Source organism: Pseudophryne corroboree, chromosome 2 (assembly GCF_028390025.1).
Source record: "Pseudophryne corroboree isolate aPseCor3 chromosome 2, aPseCor3.hap2, whole genome shotgun sequence".
In the NCBI taxonomy this organism is placed as follows: Eukaryota; Metazoa; Chordata; class Amphibia; order Anura; family Myobatrachidae; genus Pseudophryne; species Pseudophryne corroboree.
The window spans coordinates 43,191,190-43,218,675 of record NC_086445.1 but is presented as its reverse complement, the minus strand read 5'-3'; the positions used below and the strand labels follow the sequence as shown (position 1 = coordinate 43,218,675).

The following is a 27,486-nucleotide window of genomic DNA, read 5'->3' as shown; positions in this document are numbered from 1 at the left end:
GAACCGCGCCGCCGCCCCCCTCGCAGAGCCAGAAGCCGGCGGGTTGAAGCATGAAGACGTCAAAATCGGCGGCAGAAGACTCCTGTCTTCATATGAGGTAGCGCACAGCACTGCAGCTGTGCGCCATTGCGCCCACACTAACCCACACACTCCGGTCACTGTAGGGTGCAGGGCGCAGGGGGGGGCGCCCTGGGCAGCAATTAAATACCTCCTGGCAAAAGCAGCATATATACAGTTGGACACTGTTATATGCATGAGCCCCCGCCATTAATTTCACACAAAATCGCGGGACAGAAGCCCGCCGCTGAGGGGCGGGGCCTTCTTCCTCAGCACTCACCAGCGCCATTTTCTCTCCACAGCTCCGCTGAGAGGAAGCTCCCCAGGCTCTCCCCTGCAGACTCACGGTAGAAAGGGTAAAAAGAGAGGGGGGCACATAAATTTAGCGCATTAATCATATATACAGCAAGCAGCTACTGGGTAAACACTAAGTTACTGTGTGATTCCTGGGTCATATAGCGCTGGGGTGTGTGCTGGCATACTCTCTCTCTGTCTCTCCAAAAGGCCTTGTGGGGGTCCTGTCCTCATATAGAGCATCCCCTGTGTGTGTGGTGTGTCGGTACGCGTGTGTCGACATGTTTGACGAAGAGGGCTATGTGGAGGCAGAGCAAGTGCAGATGAATGACGTGTCTCCGACGACACCTGATTGGATGGATATGTGGAAGGTGTTAAATGATCATGTAAACTCCTTGCATAAAAGGTTGGATAAAGCTGATGCCTTGGGACAGTCGGGGTCTCAGCCCATGCCTGATCCTACAGCTCAAAGGCAGTCAGGGTCTCAGAAGCGCCCACTATCCAAAATTGTTGACACAGATATCGACACGGATTCTGACTCCAGTGTCGATGAGGATGATGCAAAATTGCAGCCTAAAATGGCTAAAGCCATCCGCTACATGATTATAGCAATGAACGATGTTTTGCACATATCAGAGGTAAACCCTGTCCCTGACAAGAGGGTTTATATGTATGGGGAGAAAAAGCAAGAGGTGACTTTTCCCCCTTCACATGAGTTAAATGAATTATGTGAAAAAGCGTGGGATTCCCCCGATAGGAAAGTGCTGATTTCCAAAAGGTTACTTATGGCGTACCCTTTCCCGCCAACGGACAGGGTGCGCTGGGAATCCTCCCGTAGGGTAGATAAAGCTCTGACACGCTTATCTAAGAAGGTGGCCCTGCCGTCACAGGATACGGCCGCCCTAAAGGATCCTGCAGATAGGAAGCAGGAAAGTATCCTGAAGTCTGTTTATACACATTCAGGTACTCTACTGAGGCCGGCAATTGCGTCGGCCTGGATGTGTAGTGCTGTAGCAGCATGGACAGATAATCTGTCTGAGGAAATGGATACCTTAGACAAGGATACCATTTTACTGACCCTGGGGCATATAAAAGACGCTGCCCTATATATGAGGGATGCCCAGAGGGACATTTGCCTACTGGGCTCTAGAATAAATGCAATGTCAATTTCTCTAACGTCCTAGTGGATGCTGGGAACTCCGTAAGGACCATGGGGAACAGCGGGCCCCGAAGGAGGCTGGGCACTCTAGAAAGATCTTAGACTACCTGGTGTGCACTGGCTCCTCCCACCATGACCCTCCTCCAAGCCTCAGTTAGATTTCGTGCCCGGCCGAGGTTGGATGCACACTAGGGGCTCTCCTGAGCTCTTAGAAAGTTATAGTCTTAGAATTTGTTTATTTTTCAGTGAGACCTGCTGGCAACAGGCTCACTGCAGCGAGGGACTAAGGGGAGAAGAAGCGAACTCGCCTGCTTGCAGCCGGATTGGGCTTCTTAGGCTACTGGACACCATTAGCTCCAGAGGGATCGACCGCAGGCCCAGCCTTGATGTTCGGTCCCGGAGCCGCGCCGCCGTCCCCCTTACAGAGCCAGAAGCAGGAAGATGGTCCGGAAAATCGGCGGCATGAAGACGTCCTGTCTTCACCAAGGTAGCGCACAGCACTGCAGCTGTGCGCCATTGCTCCTCATACACACTTCACACTCCGGTCACTGAGGGTGCAGAGCGCTGGGGGGGGGGGCGCTCTGAGGCAGCAATAAAAACACCTTGGCTGGCTAAAATACCTCAATATATAGCCCCTGGGGCTATATATGAGGTAAATACCCCTGCCAGAATCCCAAAATAAGCGGGAAAATAGGCCGCGAAAAAGGGGCGGAGCCTATCTCCTCAGCACACTGGCGCCATTTTTCCCTCACAGCTCGGCTGGAAGGAAGCTCCCTGGCTCTTCCCTGCATTTCTACAATACAGTAAGAGGGAAAAAGAGAGGGGGGGCACTAAATTGGCATTGTATACAGTATAAGCAGCTATTAGGGACATAACTCAGTTAGTCCCTGTATATATATAGCGCTCTGGTGTGTGCTGGCATACTCTTACTCTGTCCCCCCAAAGGGCTTTTGTGGGTCCTGTCCTCTATTTGAGCATTCCCTGTGTGTGTGGAGTGTGTCGGTACGGCTGTGTCGACATGTTTGAGGAGGATAATGATGTGGAGGGAGAGCAGATGCCTTTAGCAGAGATGTCACCCCCTGCGGGGCAGACACCTGAGTGGATGGTATTATGGCAAGAAATGAGTGCACGTATAGACTCCTTACATAAAAAATTTGACGACATGCCGACTGTGGGACAGCCGAGTCTTCAGCTCGTGCCGGTCCAAGGGTCTCAAAAGTCATCAGGGGCTCTAAAACGCCCGTTATCTCAGGTGGCACAAGTAGATGTCGACACGGATACTGACGCCAGTGTCGACGACGATGAGTCAAATTTAATGCCCGTTAAGGCCATTCGCTGCATGATTGAGGCAATGAAAGAGGTGTTAAATATTTCTGATTTACATCCAGGTACCACAAAAAAGGGTATTATGTTTGGGGAGAAAAAACTACCTGTAGTTTTTCCCCCGTCAGATGAATTAAATGAAGTGTGTGAAGAAGCGTGGGCTTCCCCTGATAAGAAATTGGTGATTCCTAAGAAATTACTAATGGCGTTCCCTTTCCCGCCAGAGGATAGGTCACGTTGGGAAACACCCCCGAGGGTGGATAAAGCGCTCACACGTTTGTCAAAAAAGGTGGCACTACCGTCCCAGGATACGGCCGCCCTTAAGGAACCTGCTGATAGAAGGCAGGAGGCGATCCTGAAGTCTGTATATACACACTCAGGCATTATACTCAGACCAGCAATTGCGTCAGCTTGGATGTGCAGTGCTGCCGCTGCATGGTCAGATAACCTGTCAGAAAATATTGACACACTAGACAGAGACACGATCCTGTTAACAATTGACCATATAAAAGACTCAGTCTTATACATGAGAGATGCACAGAGGGAAATCTGCCGGCTGGCATCTAAAGTAAGTGCACTATCTATCTCTGCTAGGAGATGTTTATGGACTCGCCAGTGGACTGGAGATGCAGATTCCAAAAGGCACATGGAAGTTTTGCCTTATAAAGGGGAGGAATTATTTGGGGATGGTCTCTCCGACCTAGTTTCCACAGCAACGTCTGGGAAGTCAGCATTTTTACCCCATGTCCCCTCGCAGCCTAAGAAGGCGCCATTTTATCAGGTTCAGTCCTTTCGATCCCAGAAAAATAAGCGGGGAAAAGGAGGGTCTTTTCTGTCAAGAGGCAGAGGCAGGGGAAAAAGGCTGCAGCAAACAGCAGGTTCCCAGGAACAAAAGTCCTCCCCCGCTTCCTCTTCCAAGTCCGCCGCATGACGGTGGGGCTTCACAAGCAGAGCCGGGTACGGTGGGGGCCCGCCTCAGGAATTTCAGCGATCAGTGGGTTCGCTCACAGGTGGATCCCTGGATCCTTCAAATAGTATCTCAAGGATACAGGCTGGAATTCGAGGCGATTCCACCCCGCCGTTTCCTAAAATCCGCCTTGCCGATTGCTCCCTCAGACAGGGAGGCAGTGCTAGCGGCAATTCACAAGCTGTATTTCCAGCAGGTGATAATCAAGGTACCCCTACTCCAACAAGGCCGGGGTTACTATTCCACACTATTTGTGGTACCGAAACCGGACGGTTCGGTGAGACCCATTCTAAATTTGAAGTCCTTGAACACATACATAAAAAAATTCAAGTTCAAGATGGAATCGCTCAGGGCGGTTATTGCAAGCCTGGACGAGGGGGATTACATGGTATCCCTGGACATCAAGGATGCTTACCTACATGTCCCCATTTACAATTCTCACCAGGAGTACCTCAGATTTGTGGTACAGGATTGCCATTACCAATTCCAGACGCTGCCGTTTGGACTCTCCACGGCACCGAGGGTATTTACCAAGGTTATGGCGGAAATGATGATACTCCTTCGAAAAAAGGGAGTTTTAATTATCCCATACTTGGACGATCTCCTAATAAAGGCACGATCCAAGGAACAGTTGTTAGTGGGAGTAGCACTATCTCAGGAAGTGCTGAGCCAGCACGGTTGGATTCTGAATATCCCAAAGTCACAGCTGGTCCCCACGACACGTCTAATGTTCCTGGGAATGATTCTGGACACGGCCCAGAAAAAAGTGTTTCTCCCGGAGGAGAAAGCCAGGGAGTTGTCTTCTCTAGTCAGAGACCTCCTAAAACCAAAACAGGTATCGGTGCATCACTGCACGCGAGTCCTGGGAAAGATGGTAGCTTCCTACAAAGCAATTCCATTCGGCAGGTTCCATGCCAGAATCTTTCAGTGGAACCTGTTGGACAAGTGGTCCGGATCGCATCTTCAGATGCATCGTTTAATAACCCTGTCTCCACGAACCAGGGTGTCTCTTCTGTGGTGGCTGAACAGTGCTCATCTTCTGGAGGGCCGCAGATTCGGCATACAGGACTGGGTCCTGGTGACCACGGATGCCAGCCTACGAGGCTGGGGGGCAGTCACAAAGGGAAGAAATTTCCAGGGACTATGGTCAAGTCAGGAGACTGCCCTTCACATAAATATTCTGGAACTAAGGGCCATTTACAATGCCCTAAGTCAAGCAAAATCCCTGCTCCTACACCAGCCGGTGCTGATCCAGTCAGACAACATCACGGCAGTCGCCCATGTGAATCGACAGGGCGGCACAAGAAGCAGGACGGCGATGGCAGAAGCCACAAAAATTCTCCGATGGGCGGAGAATCATGTACTAGCACTGTCAGCAGTGTTCATCCCGGGAGTGGACAACTGGGAAGCAGACTTTCTCAGCAGGCACGACCTCCACCCGGGAGAGTGGGGACTTCATCCAGAAGTCTTCCAAATGATTGTAAATCAATGGGGTCGTCCACAGGTGGACATGATGGCGTCCCGCATAAACAAAAAACTAGATAAGTATTGCGCCAGGTCAAGAGACCCTCAGGCGATAGCGGTGGACGCCCTGGTGACACCGTGGGTGTACCGGTCAGTGTATGTGTTCCCTCCTCTACCTCTCATACCAAAGGTACTGAGAATAATAAGAAAGCGAGGAGTAAACACAATTCTCGTGGTTCCGGATTGGCCAAGAAGAGCGTGGTACCCGGAACTTCAAGAGATGATCTCAGAGGACCCTTGGTCCCTGCCGCTCAGACAGGACCTGCTACAGCAGGGCCCCTGTCTGTTCCAAGACTTACCACGGCTGCGTTTGACGGCATGGCGGTTGAACGCCGGATCCTGAAGGAAAAGGGCATTCCGGAGGAAGTCATTCCTACGCTTATTAAAGCCAGGAAAGATGTTACGGCAAAACATTATCACCGCATATGGCGGAAATATGTTGCATGGTGCGAGGCCAAAAAGGCCCCAACAGAGGAATTTCAACTGAGTCGATTTCTGCATTTCCTGCAAGCAGGAGTGAATATAGGCTCCATTAAAGTACAGATCTCGGCTCTGTCGATTTTCTTTCAAAAGGAACTAGCTTCAGTACCTGAAGTTCAGACATTTGTGAAAGGAGTGCTGCATATTCAGCCCCCATTTGTGCCTCCTGTGGCACCGTGGGATCTCAACGTGATGTTGAATTTCTTGAAATCACATTGGTTTGAGCCACTAAAAACCGTGGATCTGAAATATCTCACGTGGAAAGTGGTCATGTTATTGGCCCTGGCATCAGCCAGGCGAGTGTCAGAATTGGCGGCTTTATCATGTAAAAGCCCTTATCTGATTTTTCATATGGATAGGGCAGAATTGAGGACTCGTCCCCAGTTTCTCCCTAAGGTGGTGTCAGCGTTTCACCTGAACCAGCCTATTGTGGTGCCTGCGGCTACTAAGGATTTGGAGGACTCCAAGTTGCTAGACGTTGTCAGGGCCCTGAAAATATATGTTTCCAGGACGGCTGGAGTCAGAAAATCTGACTCGCTGTTTATCCTATATGCACCCAACAAGCTGGGTGCTCCTGCTTCTAAGCAGACTATTGCTCGTTGGATTTGTAGTACAATTCAGCTTGCACATACTGTGGCAGGCCTGCCACAGCCTAAATCTGTCAATGCCCATTCCACAAGGAAGGTGGGCTCATCTTGGGCGGCTGCCCGAGGGGTCTCGGCTTTACAACTTTGCCGAGCAGCTGCTTGGTCAGGGGCAAACACGTTTGCAAAATTCTATAAATTTGATACCCTGGCTGAGGAGGACCTGGAGTTCTCTCATTCGGTGCTGCAGAGTCATCCGCACTCTCCCGCCCGTTTGGGAGCTTTGGTATAATCCCCATGGTCCTTACGGAGTTCCCAGCATCCACTAGGACGTTAGAGAAAATAAGAATTTACTCACCGGTAATTCTGTTTCTCGTAGTCCGTAGTGGATGCTGGGCGCCCATCCCAAGTGCGGTCTATCTGCAATACTTGTACATAGTTATTGTTAACTAAATCGGGTTATTGTTGAGCCATCTGTTGAGAGGCTCTATTGTTTCATACTGTTAACTGTGTTTCATATCACGAGTTGTACGGTGTGATTGGTGTGGCTGGTATGAGTCTTACCCGGGATTCAAAATCCTTCCTTATTGTGTACGCTCGTCCGGGCACAGTACCTAACTGAGGCATGGAGGAGGGTCATGGTGGGAGGAGCCAGTGCACACCAGGTAGTCTAAGATCTTTCTAGAGTGCCCAGCCTCCTTCGGGGCCCGCTGTTCCCCATGGTCCTTACGGAGTTCCCAGCATCCACTACGGACTACGAGAAACAGAATTACCGGTGAGTAAATTCTTATTTTCTGCCAGAAGGGTCCTGTGGACTCGGCAATGGACAGGTGATGCCGACTCCAAAAAGCACATGGAGGTTTTACCTTACAAGGGTGAGGAATTGTTTGGGGACGGCCTCTCGGACCTAGTTTCATCAGCTACGGCTGGGAAGTCAAATTTTTTGCCATATATTCCCTCACAGCCTAAGAAAGCACAGTATTACCAAATGCAGTCCTTTCGATCACAAAGAAGCAAGAAGGTCAGAGGTGCGTCCTTTCTTGCCAGAGGCAGGGGTAGAGGAAAGAAGCTGCACCATACAGCTAGTTCCCAGGAACAGAAGTCCTCCCCGGCTTCCACTAAATCCACTGCATGACGCTGGGGCTCCACAGGAGCCAGGAGCGGTGGGGGCGCGTCTCCGAAATTTCAGCCACCAGTGGGTTTGCTCACAGGTGGATCCCTGGGCTATACAGATTGTGTCTCAGGGATACAAGCTGGAATTCGAAGTGATGCCCCCTCACCGTTACCTCAAATTGGCCCTGCCAGCTTACCCATGGAATGGGAAGTAGTGTTAGCGGCAATTCACAAGTTATATCTCTAGCAGGTGGTGGTAAAGGTTCCCCTCCTTCAACAAGGAAGAGGATACTATTCCACAATGTTTGTGGTACCGAAACCGGTTCGGTCAGACCCATATTGAATTTAAAGTCCCTGAACATTTATCTGAAAAGATTCAAGTTCAAAATGGAATCGCTCAGAGCGGTCATTGCAAGCCTGGAAGAGGGGGATTTTATGGTGTCTCTGGACATCAAGGATGCTTACTTGCATGTCCCCATTTATCCACCTCATCAGGAGTACCTCAGATTTGTGGTACAGGACTGTCATTACCAATTCCAGACGTTGCCGTTTGGGCTCTCCACGGCACCGAGAATATTTACCAAGGTAATGGCAGAAATGATGGTGCTCCTTCGAAAGCAAGGAGTCACAATTATCCCACACTTGGACGATCTCCTCATAAAGGTGAGGTCCAGAGAGCAGTTGCTGATCAGCGTAGCACACTCTCAGGAAGTGTTGCAACAGCACGGCTGGATTCTTAATATTCCAAAGTCGCAGCTGATTCCTACAACGCGTCTGCCTTTTCTGGGCATGATTCTGGACACGGACCAGAAGGTGTTTCTCCCGGCGGAGAAGGCTCAAGAGCTCGTGACTCTAGTCAGAGACCTCTTAAAACCGAAACAGGTGTCGGTACATCGCTGCACGCGAGTCCTGGGAAAGATGGTGGCATCATATGAAGCCATTCCCTTCGGCAGGTTCCATGCGAGGATCTTTCAGTGGGATCTGTTGGACAAGTGGTCCGGATCGCATCTTCAGATGCATCGGCTGATCACCCTGTCCCCGAGGGCCAGGGTGTCTCTTCTGTGGTGGCTACAGAGTGCTCACCTTCTCGAGGGCCGCAGGTTCGGCATACAGGACTGGGTCCTGGTGACCACGGATGCGAGCCTCCGAGGGTGGGGGCAGTCACTCAGGGAAGAAACTTCCAAGGGTTGCGGTCAAGTCAGGAGGCTTGTCTGCACATAAATATCCTGGAACTAAGGGCCATATACAACGCCCTGAGTCAAGCGGAGCCTCTGCTTTGCAACCAACCGGCGCTGATTCAGTCAGACAACATCACCGCAGTGGCTCATGTAAACCGCCAGGGCGGCACAAGAAGCAGAGTGGCGATGGCGGAAGCCACCAGGATTCTTCGTTGGGTGTAGAATCACGTGCAAGCACTGTCAGCAGTGTTCATTCCGGAGTGGACAACTGGGAAGCAGACTTCCTCAGCAGGCACGACCTCCACCCGGGAGAGTGGGGACTTCATCACGAAGTCTTCACTCAGATTATAAATCGATGGGAACTGCCACAGGTAGACATGATGGCGTCCCGTCTCAACAAAAAGCTACAAAGGTATTGCGCCAGGTCAAGAGACCCTCAGGCGATAGCTGTGGACGCACTGGTAACACCGTGGGTGTTCCAGTCGGTCTATGTGTTTCCTCCTCTTCCTCTCATACCCAAGGTGCTGAGAATCGTAAGAAAAAGAGGAGTGAGAACAATACTCATTGTTCCGGATTGGCCAAGAAGGACTTGGTACCCGGAACTGCAAGAAATGCTCACAGAGGACCCATGGCCTCTGCCTCTCAGACAGGACCTGTTGCAACAGGGGCCCTATCTGTTCCAAGACTTTACCGCGGCTGCGTTTGACGGCATGGCGGTTGAACGCAGGATCCTAGCGGAAAAAGGCATTCCGGAGGAAGTTATTCCTACGCTGATCAAGGCTAGGAAGGACGTGACAGCAAGACACTATCACCGTATATGGCGAAAATATGTTGCTTGGTGTGAGGCCAGGACGGCCCCTACAGAGGAATTCCAGCTGGGCTGGTTCCTGCACTTCCTACAGTTTGGAGTGACTATGGGCCTGAAGTTGGGGTCCATAAAGGTCCAGATTTCGGCCCTATCCATTTTCTTTCAAAAGGAACTGGCTTCTCTTCCTGAAGTTCAGACGTTTGTAAAGGGAGTGCTGCATATTCAGCCCCCTTTTTGTGCCACCAGTGGCACCTTGGGATCTCAACGTGGTGTTGGGTTTCCTGAAATCCCACTGGTTTGAGCCACTTAAGACCGTGGAGCTAAAGTATCTCACGTGGAAGGTGGTCATGCTATTGGCCTTAGCTTCGGCTAGGCGTGTGTCAGAATTGGCGGCTTTGTCATGTAAAAGCCCCTATCTGGTTTTCCATATGGACAGGGCAGAATTACGGACTCGTCCGCAATTTCTGCCGAAGGTGGTGTCATCTTTTCATTTGAACCAACCTATTGTGGTGCCTGCGGCTACTCGTGACTTGGAGGATTCCAAGTTGCTTGATGTAGTCAGGCCTTTTAAGATCTATGTAACCAGCACGGCTGGAGTCAGGAAGACTGACTCGCTGTTTATCCTGTATGCATCCAACAAGCTGGGTGCTCCTGCTTCAAAGCAAACCATTGCTCGCTGGATCTGTAGCACGATTCAGCAGGCTCATTCTGCGGCTGGTTTGCCGCATCCAAAATCAGTGAAAGCCCATTCCACAAGGAAAGTGGGCTCTTCTTGGGCGGCTGCCCGAGGGGTCTCGGCATTACATCTTTGCCGAGCAGCTACTTGGTCGGGTACAAACACATTTGCTAAGTTCTACAAGTTTGATACCCTGGCTGAGGAGGACCTTGTGTTTGCCCATTCGGTGCTGCAGAGTCATCCGCACTCTCCCGCCCGTTTGGGAGCTTTGGTATAATCCCCATGGTCCTTACGGAGTCCCCAGCATCCACTAGGACGTTAGAGAAAATAAGATTTTACTCACCGGTAAATCTATTTCTCGTAGTCCGTAGTGGATGCTGGGCGCCCGTCCCAAGTGCGGACTTTCTGCAATACGTGTACATAGTTATTGCTTAATAAAGGGTTATGTTATGTGGGCATCCATTGTTGATGCTCTGTTGTGGTTCATACTGTTGACTGGGTAAGTTTATCACAAGTTATACGGTGTGATTGGTGTGGCTGGTATGAGTCTTACCCTGGATTCCAAAATCCTTTCCTTATAATGTCAGCTCGTCCGGGCACCGTTTCCTTAACTGAGGTCTGGAGGAGGGGCATAGAGGGAGGAGCCAGTGCACACCAGTAGTACTAAATCTTTCTTAGAGTGCCCAGTCTCCTGCGGAGCCCGTCTATTCCCCATGGTCCTTACGGAGTCCCCAGCATCCACTACGGACTACGAGAAATAGATTTACCGGTGAGTAAAATCTTATTATCTATCTATCATGTAGGTTCAGTATGAAAAGCCGGCGGTCAGTATACCGACGCCGGCATCCCGATCATGGCAATGCAGACAAGGGTGCGCAGAGTACTCTAACCACCCATGTTCACAGCCTAACCCTAACCTTCCCTACTGGTGGCTATCCCTAACCTCCGCCCCCCACCCTCCCACCACCTTTGCGCAGCCTAAACCCAATCCCCCCCTCCCCCCCGGAGTGTGCCTAAACTTAACACCCGCTCCAGCACACTAAACCTAAACCGGCAGTTCATACTTACCTTCGGAACCTTGGCTGTCGGGATATCTTCGTCTGGATCCTGATCTCTTCAGGATTCTGGCATAGGTATTGCAGCTGGTGGGTCTCCGGTGTCGGTATTACAGCTGCCGGGATCCTGAACACATACTGTATGTATATATGTGTGTATATATGTGTGTGTGTGTGTGTGTGTGTGTGTGTGTGTGTGTGTGTGTGTGTGTGTGTGTGTGTGTCTGAAGTTCCCCGGGACCCCCATGGCCTTAATCCGGCTTTGCTTCCCCGTGTGCTCCGTTCCCCCCACCTAGTGTCTGCGCTCTGCGAAGACGTGCTGCCCAAGACCGCAGAGGTAAGCAGCAGCATAGCTGCTGGCTGTGGGGAAAGAGTAGGGAGAGGAGCAATGAGGAGCTGGAGGCACTCTATCTAGCAGATGTATATTATGGGCTCTACCAGGCGTAATGTGTATAATGGGCTCAACCAGGCGTATTGTGTAACATGTGTAATGGGTTCTACCAGGCGTAATGTGTAACGTGTAGTGTGTAACATGTGTAATGGGCTCTACCAGGTGTAATGTGTAACATGTGAAATGGGCTCTACCAGGCGTAATGTGTAACATGTGAAATGGGCTCTACCAGGCGTAATGTGTAATGGGCTCTACCAGGCGTAATGTGTAACATGTGAAATGGGCTCTACCAGGCGTAATGTGTAACATGTGTTATGGGCTTTACCAGGCGTAATGTGTATAATGGGCTTTACCAGGCGTAATGTTTAACATGTGTAATGGGCTCTACCAGGCATAATGTGTATAGGGGCTCTACCAGGTGCAATGTGTAATGGGCTCTACTAGGCGTAATGTGTAACATGTGTAATGGGCTCTACCAGACGTAATGTGTATAATGGTCTCTACCAGGCGTAATGTGTATAGGGGCTCTACCAGGAGTAATATGTACAAATGGCTCTACCAGGTATAATATGTACAAGCGGCTCTACCAGGCATAATGTGTATAATGGGCTCTACCTGGCATAATGTGTGTAATGGGCTCTACTTGGCATAATGTGTATAAGATGCTCTATCAGGTGTAAAGTGTACAAGGGGCCACTCCCAGCTGTTCCATAGAGTTCCACACAGGTTCAAGAGACCTGTCTAAGGTGGCCAGGAGCTAGGGGCGCCAAACTGAGATTTTATCTTGCCCCCCCCCCCAACCAAAAAACGTTCTGACGCCCCTGAACAAACATGACAAGTTTCAACATTGTGTGTGGTTATGGCTTGCAGTACTGACTGTGTAGCAAAGTGTTTGTGAAAAAGTTAATGTTGTACTGGGTTGCTACACAGTCTGTCGGCTGAACACAATAACTTACTCTGTGTCTTTAACATGGGACAGAACAATGTAATTTAAAAATGCTGATGGTATTTTTTTTTAGCCACAACCTAATTATTACATATGTCATTCTAGGGCAAGCACAACGGCAAGCAGCGGGTGGAAGGCCTCCAAGGTCTAGGCCAGACCAATCCCCTTCTCCGCCCCCCTCCCCTTCTGTGGCCCAATCCCCCTCTCCGCCCCCCTCTCTTTCCCAATCCCCTTCTCCGCACCCCTCCCCTTCTGCGGCCCAATCCACCTCTCCGCCCCACTCCCCCTCTCTTTCCCAATCCCCTTCTCCGCACCCCTCCCCTTCTGTGGCCCAAACCCCCTCTCCGCCCCCTCCCCCTCTCTTTCCCAATCCCCTTCTCCGCACCCCTCCCCTTCTGTGGCCCAATCCCCCTCTCCGCCCCACTCCCCCTCTCTTTCCCAATCCCCTTCTCCGCACCCCCCCTCTCTTTCCCAATCCCCCTCTCTGCCCCCCTCCCCCTCTGTGGCCCAACCTACCTCTATGCAACCCTCCCCCTCTCAATCTGACCCACCCTCTGGAACCAGCTCCCCCTTCCATCCTCTTCCCCAATCCAGCCTCCTTCCCCCATCCAGCCTCCTTCCCCCATCCAGCCTCCTTCCCCCATCCAACAGCCATCCCCACCTTCAGAATGGGCAGCAGAGGCCCCGGAGCCACTTGAGGGAGGTGATTAAGTGGCAGAGGAGAGTAAGTTCACACACATTGACATTTAATTTGTTACCTAATTTTCTCTAACGTCCTAGTGGATGCTGGGGACTCCGTCAGGACCATGGGGAATAGCGGCTCCGCAGGAGACAGGGCACAAAAAGTAAGCTTTTAGGATCACATGGTGTGTACTGGCTCCTCCCCCTATGACCCTCCTCCAAGCCTCAGTTAGGTTTTTGTGCCCGTCCGAGCAGGGTGCAATCTAGGTGGCTCTCATTTCTTATTTTCAGTGAGTCCTGCTGGCAACAGGCTCACTGCTACGAGGGACTTAGGGGAGAGAAGTGAACTCACCTGCGTGCAGGATGGATTTGCTTCTTAGGCTACTGGACACCATTAGCTCCAGAGGGATCGAACACAGGCCCAGCCATGGAGTCCGGTCCCGGAGCCGTGCCGCCGACCCCCCTTGCAGATGCCGAAGTTGAAGAGGTCCAGAGGTCCGGAAACAGGCGGCAGAAGACTTTCAGTCTTCATAAGGTAGCGCACAGCACTGCAGCTGTGCGCCATTGTTGTCGGCACACTTCACACCAGCGGTCACTGAGGGTGCAGGGCGCTGGGGGGGGCGCCCTGGGCAGCAATGTATAATACCTTTTTCTATGGCTAAAATACATCACATATAGCCCTTGAGGCTATATGGATGTATTTAACCCCTGCCATATATCGCAAACTCCGGTAGAAGAGCCCGCCGTTTTAGGGGGCGGGGCCTATTCTCCTCAGCACACAGCGCCATTTTCCTGCTCAGCTCCGCTGTGAGGAAGGCTCCCAGGACTCTCCCCTGCACTGCACTACAGAAACAGGGTAAAACAGAGAAGGGGGGCATATTTTGGCGATATTTTTATATATTAAGCGCATATAACAGAAACAACACCTTTTAGGGTTGTTTATATACTTTTTTATAGCGCTTTGGTGTGTGCTGGCAAACTCTCCCTCTGTCTCCCCAAAGGGCTAGTGGGGTCCTGTCTTCGATAAGAGCATTCCCTGTGTGTCTGCTGTGTGTCGGTACGTGTGTGTCGACATGTATGAGGACGATGTTGGTGTGGAGGCGGAGCAATTGCCGGTAATGGTGATGTCACCCCCTAGGGAGTCGACACCGGAATGGATGGCTTTAATTATGGAATTACGTGATAATGTTAGCACGCTGCAAAAGTCAGTTGACGACATGAGACGGCCGGAAAACCAGTTAGTACCTGTCCAGGCGTCTCAGGCACCGTCAGGGGCTGTAAAACGTCCCTTACCTCAGTCAGTCGACACAGGTACCGACACAGATGAATCTAGTGTCGACGGTGAAGAAAGAAACGTATTTTCCAATAGGGCCACACGTTATATGATCACGGCAATGAAGGAGGCTTTGCATATCTCTGATACTGCAGGTACCTCAAAGGGGGGTATTATGTGGGGTGTGAAAAAACTACCTGTAGCTTTTCCAGAATCAGAGGAATTGAATGACGTGTGTGATGAAGCGTGGGTTAACCCCGATAGAAAACTGCTAATTTCAAAGAAGTTATTGGCATTATACCCTTTCCCACCAGAGGTTAGGGCGCGCTGGGAAACACCCCCTAGGGTGGATAAGGCGCTCACACGCTTATCAAAACAAGTGGCGTTACCGTCTCCTGATACGGCCGCCCTCAAGGATCCAGCTGATAGGAGGCTGGAAACTACCCTGAAGAGTATATACATACATACTGGTGTTATACTGCGACCAGCAATAGCCTCAGCCTGGATGTGCAGTGCTGGGGTGGTGTGGTCGGATTCCCTGACTGAAAATATTGATACCCTGGATAGGGACAGTATTTTATTGACTATAGAGCAATTAAAGGATGCTTTTCTTTATATGCGAGATGCTCAGAGGGATATTTGCACTCTGGCATCGAGAGTAAGTGCGATGTCCATATCTGCCAGAAGAAGTTTATGGACGCGACAGTGGTCAGGTGATGCGGATTCCAAACGGCATATGGAAGTATTGCCGTATAAAGGAGAGGAATTATTTGGGGTCGGTCTATCGGATCTGGTGGCCACAGCAACAGCCGGAAAATCCACTTTTTTACCTCAGGTCACCTCCCAACAGAAAAAGACACCGTCTTTTCAGCCGCAGTCCTTTCGTTCCTATAAGAACAAGCGGGCAAAAGGACAGTCATATTTGCCCAGAGGCAAAGGAAGGGGTAAGAGGGTGCAGCAAGCAACTACTTCCCACGAACAGAAGCCCTCCCCGGCTTCTACAAAGCCCTCAGCATGACGCTGGGGCTGTGCAAGCGGACTCAGGGGCGGTGGGGGGTCGACTAAAGATTTTCAGCACACAGTGGGCGCGCTCACAGGTGGACCCTTGGATCCTGCAGGTAGTATCTCAGGGTTACAAGTTGGAATTTGAAAAGTCTCCCCCTCGCCTGTTCCTAAAGTCTGCTTTACCAACGTCTCCCTCAGAAAGGGCGACGGTATTGGAAGCCATTCACAAGCTGTATTCTCAGCAGGTGATAGTCAAGGTACCCCTCCTACAACAGGGAAAGGGGTATTATTCCACACTATTTGTGGTACCGAAGCCGGACGGTTCGGTAAGACCTATTCTAAATCTGAAATCCTTGAACCTGTACATACAGAAATTCAAGTTCAAGATGGAGTCACTCAGAGCAGTGATAGCGAATCTGGAAGAAGGGGACTTCATGGTGTCCCTGGACATAAAAGATGCTTATCTGCATGTCCCAATTTACCCTTCACACCAAGGGTATCTCAGGTTCGTGATACAAAACTGTCATTATCAGTTTCAAACGCTGCCGTTTGGTTTGTCCACGGCACCTCGGGTCTTTACCAAGGTAATGGCCGAAATGATGGTTCTTCTACGAAGAAAAGGCGTATTAATTATCCCTTACTTGGACGATCTCCTGATAAGGGCAAGGTCCAGAGAACAGCTGGAAGTCGGAGTAGCACTAACCCAAGTAGTGCTTCAACAACACGGGTGGATTCTGAATCTTCCAAAATCTCAATTGACCCCGACGACACGTCTGCTGTTCCTGGGAATGATTCTGGACACTGTTCAGAAAAAGGTGTTTCTCCCGGAGGAGAAAGCAAGGGAGTTATCCGAACTTGTCAGGAACCTCCTAAAACCAGGAAATGTGTCAGTACATCAATGCACAAGAGTCCTGGGAAAGATGGTGGCTTCTTACGAAGCAATTCCATTCGGCAGATTCCACGCACGAATATTTCAGTGGGATCTGCTGGACAAATGGTCCGGATCGCATCTGCACATGCATCAGCGGATAACACTGTCACCAAGAACAAGGGTGTCTCTTCTGTGGTGGTTGCAGAGTGCCCATCTGTTAGAGGGCCGCAGATTCGGCATACAGGACTGGGTCCTGGTGACTACGGATGCCAGCCTACGAGGCTGGGGAGCAGTCACACAGGGAAGAAACTTCCAGGGCGTGTGGTCGAACCTGGAGACGTCTCTTCACATAAATATACTGGAGCTAAGAGCGATTTACAATGCTCTAAGCCTGGCAAAACCGCTGCTTCAGGGTCAGCCGGTGTTGATCCAGTCGGACAACATCACGGCAGTCGCCCACGTAAACAGACAGGGCGGCACGAGAAGCAGAAGAGCAATGACAGAAGCTGCAAGGATTCTTCGCTGGGCGGAAAATCATGTCATAGCACTGTCAGCAGTGTTCATTCCGGGAGTGGACAACTGGGAAGCAGACTTCCTCAGCAGACACGACCTCCACCCGGGAGAGTGGGGACTTCATCCAGAAGTCTTCCACATGATTGTGAACCGTTGGGAAAAACCAAAGGTGGACATGATGGCGTCCCGCCTCAACAAGAAACTGGACAGATATTGCGCCAGGTCAAGAGACCCTCAGGCAATAGCTGTGGACGCTCTGGTAACACCGTGGGTGTACCAGTCCGTGTATGTGTTTCCTCCTCTGCCTCTCATACCAAAGGTACTGAGAATTATACGGCTACGGGGAGTAAGAACAATACTCGTGGCTCCGGATTGGCCGAGAAGGACTTGGTACCCGGAACTTCAAGAGATGCTCACGGAAGAGCCGTGGCCTCTACCGTTAAGAAGGGATCTGCTTCAGCAGGGACCTTGTATGTTCCAAGACTTACCGCGACTGCGTTTGACGGCATGGCGGTTGAACGCCGGATTCTAAAAGAAAAGGGCATTCCAGAAGAAGTTATTCCTACCTTGATTAAAGCCAGGAAGGAAGTGACCGCACAACATTATCACCGCATTTGGAGAAAATATGTTGCGTGGTGTGAGGCCAAGAAGGCCCCAACGGAGGAATTTCAATTGGGTCGATTCCTACATTTCCTGCAGGCAGGATTGTCTATGGGCCTCAAATTGGGGTCTATTAAGGTTCAAATTTCGGCCTTATCGATTTTCTTCCAGAAAGAATTGGCTTCAGTGCCTAAAGTACAAACCTTTGTCAAAGGTGTACTACATATACAGCCCCCGATTGTGCCTCCAGTGGCACCGTGGGATCTCAACGTAGTTTTGGATTTTCTCAAATCCCATTGGTTTGAGCCGCTCAAATCGGTAGATTTGAAGTCTCTTACATGGAAAGTAACCATGCTACTGGCCCTGGCTTCAGCCAGGAGAGTATCAGAGTTGGCGGCTTTATCGTACAAAAGCCCATATCTGATTTTCCATTCGGACAGGGCAGAACTGCGGACGCGTCCTCAGTTTCTGCCTAAGGTGGTTTCGACTTTTCACTTGAACCAGCCTATTGTGGTGCCTGCGGCTACTAGCGACTTGGAGGACTCCAAGTTGCTGGACGTTGTCAGAAAATCTGACTCGCTGTTTATCCTGTATGCACCCAACAAGATGGGTGCTCCTGCTCGTTGGATCTGTAGCACAATCCAACTTGCACATTCTGTGGCAGGCCTGCCACAGCCTAAATCTGTAAATGCCCACTCCACAAGGAAGGTGGGCTCATCTTGGGCGGCTGCCCGAGGGGTCTCGGCATTACAACTTTGCCGAGCAGCTACGTGGTCAGGGGAGAACACGTTTGTAAAATTTTACAAATTTGATACTCTGGCTAAGGAGGACCTGGAGTTCTCTCATTCGGTGCTGCAGAGTCATCCGCACTCTCCCGCCCGTTTGGGAGCTTTGGTATAATCCCCATGGTCCTGACGGAGTCCCCAGCATCCACTAGGACGTTAGAGAAAATAAGAATTTACTTACCGATAATTCTATTTCTCATAGTCCATAGTGGATGCTGGGCGCCCATCCCAAGTGCGGATTGTCTGCAATACTTGTACATAGTTATTGTTACAAAAATCGGGTTATTATTGTTGTGAGCCATCTTTTCAGAGGCTTCTTCGTTGTTATCATACTGTTAACTGGGTTCAAATCACAAGTTGTACGGTGTGATTGGTGTGGCTGGTATGAGTCTTACCCGGGATTCAAGATCCTTCCTTATTGTGTACGCTCATCCGGGCACAGTACCTAACTAACTGAGGCTTGGAGGAGGGTCATAGGGGGAGGAGCCAGTACACACCATGTGATCCTAAAAGCTTACTTTTTGTGCCCTGTCTCCTGCGGAGCCGCTATTCCCCATGGTCCTGACGGAGTCCCCAGCATCCACTACGGACTATGAGAAATAGAATTATCGGTAAGTAAATTCTTATTTAACTTCACATTCTAATAAATGCAGTGTTGTACTGGGGCCAATCTATTGCCAAGGTAAAATGTTTGTCTTCTTCATCATGGTATGGATGTTGCATTTACATTTGTGTGAGGATCATTAGATGTACAGTGTCTACGTCTGCAATGTTTAGGATGCCCACTCTAGGTCGACACTCATTATGTCGACAGGGTTGCCTGGACAACAGGGTTTATATGTGCGACATTATCAGCAAAACAGTTAGACCTGAGTGGAGTTTAGTATGTTGTTTGACTTTTACACTTGTGCCTGGGTATTCCAATATTTGCACATTGAACTCGCATGCTTCACTTTGTTAGGCAGGCTAAGGACACAGTGATTTGTGTTGTGAAAGTTACACTACAAAAAAATTTGAAAAAAAAAATGTAAAAACCTGTTTGACCTTATGTAGTAAGGTAGGCTTTCAGGGAGTGTGGGCATGCTAGGATATGTTGTTCTTCTGAAGATGTTGATATGCAGTGTGATGATGCAGGGCCAACCCCAAAAAAGATAAGTCTGCTTCACTCCAGATGTGAATGAATCCCAGCATGGTGTTACATTTACTAAGATGGTAGTTCTATTTAAGATGGGATGTTGCCATTAGCAACCAATCAGATTATACTTTTCATTTCTTTTGCACCTTCTACAAGATAATATGTGGAATTTGATTGGTTGCTATGGGCAACGTCCCATCTTAAATAGAACTCCCATATTAGTAAATGTACCCCATGGTGTGGTACACTTTGTTTAAAAAAAAAAATAACAATAGCAAACATTGCTCAGCAGGCTTGTGTGTTGTTCTGCTACTGTTTTCTCATTAAAACATCCATGATGTAGTCACTTTGCCATTAAAGCAGGTCTGTCCAAACTGCGGCCCTCCAGCTGTTGAGAAACTACACATCCCAGCATGCCCTGACACAGCTTTAGCATTCTCTGACATCAACACTGGGTCAAGGCATGCTGGTATATGTAGTTTCACAACAGCTGGAGGTTCACAGTTTGGACATGTCTGCATTAAAGTGTGCTTTGTGCCTTGCTTGTATAATAGGTAATGTGAGTAAGTTAGTAATGTTTATTTCTCTGACGTCCTAGAGGATGCTGGGGACTCCGTAAGGACCATGGGGATAGACGGGCTCCGTAGGAGACATGGGCACTTTAAGAAAGACTTTAGATCTGGTGTGCACTGGCTCCTCCCTCTATGCCCCTCCTCCAGACCTCAGTTTGATACTGTGCCCAGTGGAGACTGGGTGCTTACAGGGAGCTCTCCTGAGTTTCCTGTCAGAAAGTATTTTAGTTAGGTTTTTTATTTTCAGGGAGCCTGCTGCCAACAGACTCCCTGCATCGTGGGACAGAGGAGAGAGAAACAGACCTTCTTCTGTGAGTTTCAAGGCTCTGTTTCTTAGGCTACTGGACACCATTAGCTCCAGAGGGAATCAGAACACAGGTCTCGCCCTGGAGTTCATCCCGGAGCCGCGCCGCCGTCCTCCTCACAGAGCCGGAAGATAGAAGCCGGGTGAGTATGAGAAGAAAAGAAAACTTCAGAGGCGGCAGAAGACTTCATGATCTTCACTGAGGTAACGCAGGTAGTGCAGCTGTGCGCCATTGCTCCCACACACCTCACACACGGCAGTCACTGTAAGGGTGCAGGGCGCAGGGGGGGGGGGGGGGGGGCGCCCTGGGCAGCAATATAAACCTCATTTCTGGCAAAAGAGATATATATACAGCTAGGCACTGTATATATAAAGAGCCCCCGCCAGTTTTTATTATATTTAAGCTGGACAGAAGCCTGCCGCCGAGGGGGTGGGGCTTCTCCCTCAGCACTCACCAGCGCCATTTTCTCCACAGCACAGCTGAGAGGAAGCTCGCCGGACTCTCCCCTGCTTATCCACGGTGAAAGGGGGTTTCAGAGAAGGGGGGGGGGCACATAATTGGCAGCAAATAATAGTATTACAGCGCTACTGGGTAAACACATTGTGTGTTTTTTCCTGGGGTATTAGCGCTGGGTGTGTGCTGGCATACTCTCTCTCTGTCTCTCCAAAGGGCCTTGTGAGGGAACTGTCTTCAGATAAGAGGATTCCCTGAGTGTGTGGTGTGTCGGTACGTGTGTGTCGACATGTCTGAGGTAAAAGGCTCTTCTAAGGAGGAGATGGAGCAAATGTGTGTGTGTGGTGTCTCCGTCGACAACGCCGACACCTGACTGGATATGTGGAATTAAGTGCTGAGGTAAATTAATTGCACAAAAGATTAGAGAACAGACAGGGAATCTACCCATGTCTGTCCCTATGTCGCAGGGACCTTCAGAGTCTCAAAACGCCCACTATCCAAAATAATAGACACTGATACCGACACGGAGTCTGACTCCAGTGTCGACTACGATGATGCAAAGTTACAGCCAAAACTGGCAAAAAAGTATTCAATATATGATTATTGTAATAAAAGATGTTTCGCATATCACTGATGACCCATCTGTCCCTGACACGAGGGTACACATGTTTAAGGGGAAGAAAGCTGAGATAACATTTCCCCCCTCTCATGAACCAAATGAATTGTGTGAAAAAGAGCGGGAATCTCCAGACAAGAAACTGCAGTTTCCCAAAAGAATTCTCATGGCGTATCCTTTCCCTGCTAGGGCCAGGATACGATGGGAATCCTCCCCTAGGGTGGACAAGGCGTTGACACGTTTACCCAAAAGGTAGCGCTGACATACCAAGATACAGCTACCCTCAGGGATCCTGCAGAAAAGTACTTTGAAGTCCATTTACACACATTCTGGTACACTGCTCAGACCGGCGATTGTGTCGGCATGGGTTTGTAGCGCTGTAGCAGCGTGGACAGATACCTTATCAGCGGAGATTGAAACCCTAGATAAGGATACCATGTTATTGACCCTAGGATATATAAAAGATGCTGTCTTATATATATAAGACATGCCCAAAGAGACATTGGTCTACTGGGTTCTAGAGTCAACGCTATGTCGATTTCTGCTAGACGTGTCCTGTGGAACATGCAATGGACAGGTGATGCCGACTAAAAGAGGCATATGGAGGTTTTACCTTACAAGGGTGAGGAATTGTGTGGAGAAGGGCTCTCGGACCTGGTCTCCACAGCTATAGATGGTAAATCTGATCTTTTGCCTTATATTTCCTCACAGCCTAAGAAAGCACGACATTATCAAATGCAGTCCTTTCGGTCGCAGAAAAACAAGAAAGTACGAGGAGCGTCCTTTCTTACCAGAGGTAAGAGCACAGGGCACAGCTAGTTCCCAGGAACAGAAGTCCTCCCCGGCCTCTACTAAATCCACCGCATGACGCTGGGGCTCCCCTAAGGGAGTCCGCCCCAGTGGGAGCGCGTCTTCAACTCTTCAGCCACATCTGAGTTCACTCACAGGTGGATCCCTGGGCAATAGAAATTGTTTCTCAGGGTTACAAGCTGGAATTCGAAGAGGTGCCTCCTCGCCGGTCTTCCTTATCGGCCATACCGGTTTCTCCCCCAGAAAGGGAGATAATATTAAATACAATTCACACATTGTATCTTCAACAGGTGGTGCTCAAGGTTCCCATCCTTCAACAAGGAAGGGGATATTACTCAACCTTGGCTGTAGTCCCGAAACCGGACGGTTCGGTCAGACCTATTTTAAAATTAAAATCTCTGAACCTATACTTGAAAAGGTTCAAATTCAAGGTGGAATCGCTTAGAGCGATCATCGCCAGCCTGGAAGGGGGGCATTTTATGGTGTATCTAGACATAAAGGCTGCATACCTTCATGTTCCCAATTATCCACCCCATCAGGCTTACCTGAGAATTGCGGTACAGTATTGTCATTACCAATTTCAGGGTAATTGGTGGAAATGATGGTGCTCCTACGCAAGCAAGGAGTCACAATTATCCCATACTTGGATGATCTCCTAATAAGGGCGAGATCAAAAGAGCAGTTATTGAACAGCGGGTCACTTTCGCTGAAGGTGTCACAGCGGGTTCACTACGATATGCCGGCGGTCGGGCTCCCGGCGACCAGCATACCGGCGCCGGGAGCCCGACCGCCGGCTTACCGACAGTGTGGCGAGCGCAAATGAGCCCCTTGCGGGCTCGCTGCGCTCGCCACGCTACGGGCACGGTGGCGCGCTATGCGCGCCACACTATTTTCTTCTCCCTCCGGGGGGGTCGTGGACCCCCACAAGGGAGAATAAGTGTCGGTATGCCGGCTGTCGGGATCCCGGCGCCGGTATACTGTGCGCCGGGATCCCGTCAGTCGGCATACTGAAGACCACCCGTCACAGCAACTCGGCTGGATTCTCAATATCCCGAAGTCACAGTTGGTTCCTATGACTCGTCTGCCCTTCTTGGGTATGATTCTGGATACGGACCAGAAATGGGTTTATCTTCCGATAGAGAAGGCCCAGGAACTAAAGCCAAAACAGGTGTCAGTGCATCACTGCACTCGGGTCCTGGGAAAGATGGTGGCATCTTACGGGGCCATTCCCTTTGGCAGGTTCCATGCGAGGACCTTCCAATGGGATCTACGGGACAAGTGGTCCGGATCACATCTACAGATGCATCAGTTAATCACCCTGTCCCCCAGGGCCAGGGTGTCCCTCCTATGGTGGCTGCAGAGTGCTCACCTTCTAGAGGGTCGCAGGTTCACCATCCAGGACTGGATTCTGGTAGCCACGGACGCGAGCCTCCGAGGTGGGGGAGCAGTCACACAGGGAAGAAACTTCCAAGGTCTTTGGGTCAAGTTAAAAAAACTTGTATTCAAATCAACATCCTGGAGCTGAGGGCCATATACAACCCCCTTCGGTAAGCGGAGACATTGCTTCGCGACCTACCGGTTCTGATCCAGTCAGGCAACATCACCGCAGTGGCTCATGTAAACCGCCAAGGCGGCACAAAGAGCAGAGTGGAGATGGCAGAAGCCACCAGGATTCTCCGCTGGGCGGAAAATCATGTAAGCGCATTTTCAGCAGTTCATTTCGGGAGTGGACAACTGAGAGTAAGACAACCGAGACTCCCTCAGCAAACACGACCTGCATCCAAGAGAGGACTTCTTTAGGAAGCCTTCGCACAGATTGCAAGTCAGTGGGGACTGCCACAGATAGACATGATGGCGTCCCGCCTCAACAAAAAGCTACAGAGGTATTGTGCCAGGTCAAGAGACCCTCAGGCAGTAGCTGTAGACGCCCTAGTGACACTGTGGGTGTTCCAGTCGGTCTATGTATTTCCTCCTCTTCCTCTCATACCCAAGGTGTTGAGAATAGTAAGAAAAAGAGGAGTGAGAACAATCCTCATTGTTCCAGATTGGCCACGAAGGACCTGGTATCCGGATCTGCAGGAAATGCTCACAGAAGATCCGTGGCCTCTTCCTCTAAGACAGGACCTGTTGCAACAGGGGCCCTGTCTGTTCCAAGACTTACCGCGGCTGCGTTTGTCGGCATGGCGGTTGAACGCCGGATCCTAGCGGAAAAGGGTATTCCGGATGAGGTCATTCCTACGCTAATAAAGGCTAGGAAAGACGTGACATCTAAACATTATCACCGTATATGGCGAAAATATGTTTCTTGGTGTGAGGCCAGGAATGCTCCTACGGAAGAATTCCATCTGGGCCGTTTCCTTCACTTCCTGCAAACTGGAGTGAATTTTGGCCTAAAATTAGGATCTATTAAGGTTCAGATTTCGGCCTTATCCATTTTCTTTCAAAAGGAATTGGCCTCTCTCTTCCTGAAGTACAAACTTTTGTGAAGGGAGTGCTGCATATTCAGCCTCCTTTTGTACCTCCGGTGGCGCCTTGGGACCTTAACGTGGTGTTAAGTTTCATTAAGTCACACTGGTTTGAACCACTTAAAACGGTGGAGTTGAAATATCTCACTTGGAAGATGGTCATGTTGTTAGCCTTGGCTTCGACTAGGCGAGTGTCGGAATTTAGCGGCTTTATCACATAAAAGCCCCTATCTGGTTTTCCATATGGATAGAGCGGAATTGCGGACCCATCCTCAATTCCTGCCAAAAAAAAAAAAAAGTGGTTTCATCCTTTCATATGAACCAACCTATTGTGGTACCTGTGGCTACGCGTGACTTGGAGGATCCCGAGTCCCTTGATGTGGTCAGGGCTTTGAAAATTTACGTGGCCAGAATGGCTACAGTCAGAAAAACAGAAGCACTGTTTGTCATGTATGCAACCAACAAGATTGGTGCCCCTGCTTCAAAGCAGACTATTGCTCGCTGGATCTGTAACACAATTCAGCAGGCGCATTCTACGGCGGGATTGCCGTTACCTAAAATCGGTCAAGGCCCATTCCACTAGGAAGGTGGGCTCTTCTTGGGCGGCTGCCCGAGGGGTCTCGGCGCTACAGCTGTGCCGAGCTACTACTTGCAAAGTTCTATAAGTTTGATACCCTGGCTGAAGAGGACCTCCTGTTTGCTCAATCGGTGCTGCAGAGTCATCCGCACTCTCCCGCCCGTTTGGGAGCTTTGGTATAATCCCCATGGTCCTTACGGAGTCCCCAGCATCCTCTAGAACGTTAGAGAAAATAAGATTTTAAACCTACCGGTAAATCTTTTTCTCGTAGTCCGTAGAGGATGCTGGGCGCCCGTCCCAAGTACGGACTACTTCTGCAAGACTTGTATATAGTTATTGCTTAAATAAGGGTTATGTTATAGTTTCATCGGTCTTGGACTGATGCTATGTCGTTTTTCATACTGTTAACTGGGTAGTATATCACAAGTTATACGGTGTGATTGGTGTGGCTGGTATGAATCTTGCCCTTGGATTAACAAAAATCCTTTCCTCGTACTGTCCGTCTCCTCTGGGCACAGTTTCTCTAACTGAGGTCTGAAGGAGGGGCATAGAGGGAGGAGCCAGTCCACACCAGATCTAAAGTCTTTCTTAAAGTGCCCATGTCTCCTGCGGAGCCCGTCTATCCCCATGGTCCTTACGGAGTCCCCAGCATCCTCTACGGACTACGAGAAAAAGATTTACCGGTAGGTTTAAAATCTTATTTTTGCCTCTTAATTTCAGATGTTGCAGTTGCAGATCCCATAACATTTGTGGGCATTCTGGCCACCATGAGAACTAACCTGGAAGCCTTGCTGGCTAATGTGGACCAGTTACAAAAATGTTGTTACTTTTTTTTAATGACAATATTTTTTTATGTTGAATAAGTAAAATGCACACAAATTAAAAAAACAACAACAAATATTTCAAGTTAAGTGGGTGTTGTGTTTATTAATGCAATAAAGGAACAGCAGATTGGCTAGCAGAAATTGGTTAGCTTAAACATTTCACACAACTAACTAAAGAATGTTATTTAAAATAAAAAAAAGGAGAGTTAGGAGGTTATTGATTAAGAAAACATGTAAACACATTTATTCACTAACTACACCTCTACACAAAAATAAACAAATTAGCATTAGACCAGGCACATTTACCACATCTATATTTTTCTTTTATAAATTTCAATGTTGATGGCCAATTATGCCTACAAAGTGTTCTTCAGGTATTCTTTGAAGACTTAATTGGTCATGACCATTATCATTCATTACACTAATTGTAATCGTAATTGAGGAAGGCTTGTGGAGTTAGAAATGAAAGCTGTAATTTCACTTTAAAAAAAAAAACCATTGCTGGCCCTCATTCCGAGTTGTTCGCTCGCTAGCTGCTTTTAGCAGCATTGCACATGCTAAGCCGCCGCCCTCTGGGAGTGAATCTTAGCTTAGCAGAATTGCGAACTAAAGATTAGCAGAATTGCGAATAGAGGCCCTCATTCCGAGTCGTTCGCTCGTTCTTTTTTTTTCGCATCGCAGTGAAAATCAGCTTAGAGCGCATGCGCAATGTTCGCACTGCGACTGCGCTAAGTAATTCTGCTATGAAGAAAGGATTTTTACTCACGGCTTTTTGTTCGCACCGGCGAACGTAGTGTGATTGACAGGAAATGGGTGTTACTGGGCGGAAACACAGCGTTTTATGGGCGTGTGGCTGAAAACGCTACCGTTTCCGGAAAAAACGCAGGAGTGGCCGGAGAAACGGGGGAGTGTCTGGGCGAACGCTGGGAGTGTTTGTGACGTCAAACCAGGAACGACAAGCACTGAACTGATCGCACAGGCAGAGTAAGTCTGGAGCTACTCTAAAACTGCTAAGTTTTTTTTGTTCGCAATATTGCGTAAACTTCGTTCGCACTTTTAAGATGCTAAGATACACTCCCAGTAGGCGTAGACTAAGCGTGTGTAACTCTGCTAAATTCGCCTTGCGACCGATCAACTCGGAATGAGGGCCAGAAATTTCTTAGCAGTTTCTGAGTAGCTCGAGACTTACTCTTACACTGCGATCAGTTCAGTCAGTTTCGTTCCTGGTTTGACGTCACAAACACACCCAGCGTTCGCCCAGCCACTCCCCCGTTTCTCCAGACACTCCCGCGTAGGAGTAGCTCGAGACTTACTCCTACACTGCGATCAGTTCAGTCAGTTTCGTTCCTGGTTTGACGTCACAAACACACCCAGCGTTCGCCCAGCCACTCCCCCGTTTCTCCAGACACTCCCGCGTTTTTCCCTGACACGCCTGCGTTTTTCCGC

The 27,486-nt window shown here is 49.6% G+C and overlaps 1 long non-coding RNA gene across 1 annotated transcript in view; it reads left to right on the top strand.

The window, feature by feature from the left end:
* LOC134997017 (uncharacterized) overlaps positions 1 to 26,127 on the top strand; it is a 54,635-nt gene extending 28,508 nt beyond the window's left edge. The window contains exons 2-3 of the long non-coding RNA XR_010199578.1: positions 12,661 to 13,279; positions 25,937 to 26,127. This is a non-coding gene — a long non-coding RNA (uncharacterized LOC134997017). The remainder of the gene's footprint in view (positions 1 to 12,660; positions 13,280 to 25,936) is intronic.
* The last annotated feature ends 1,359 nt before the right edge of the window (positions 26,128 to 27,486 follow it).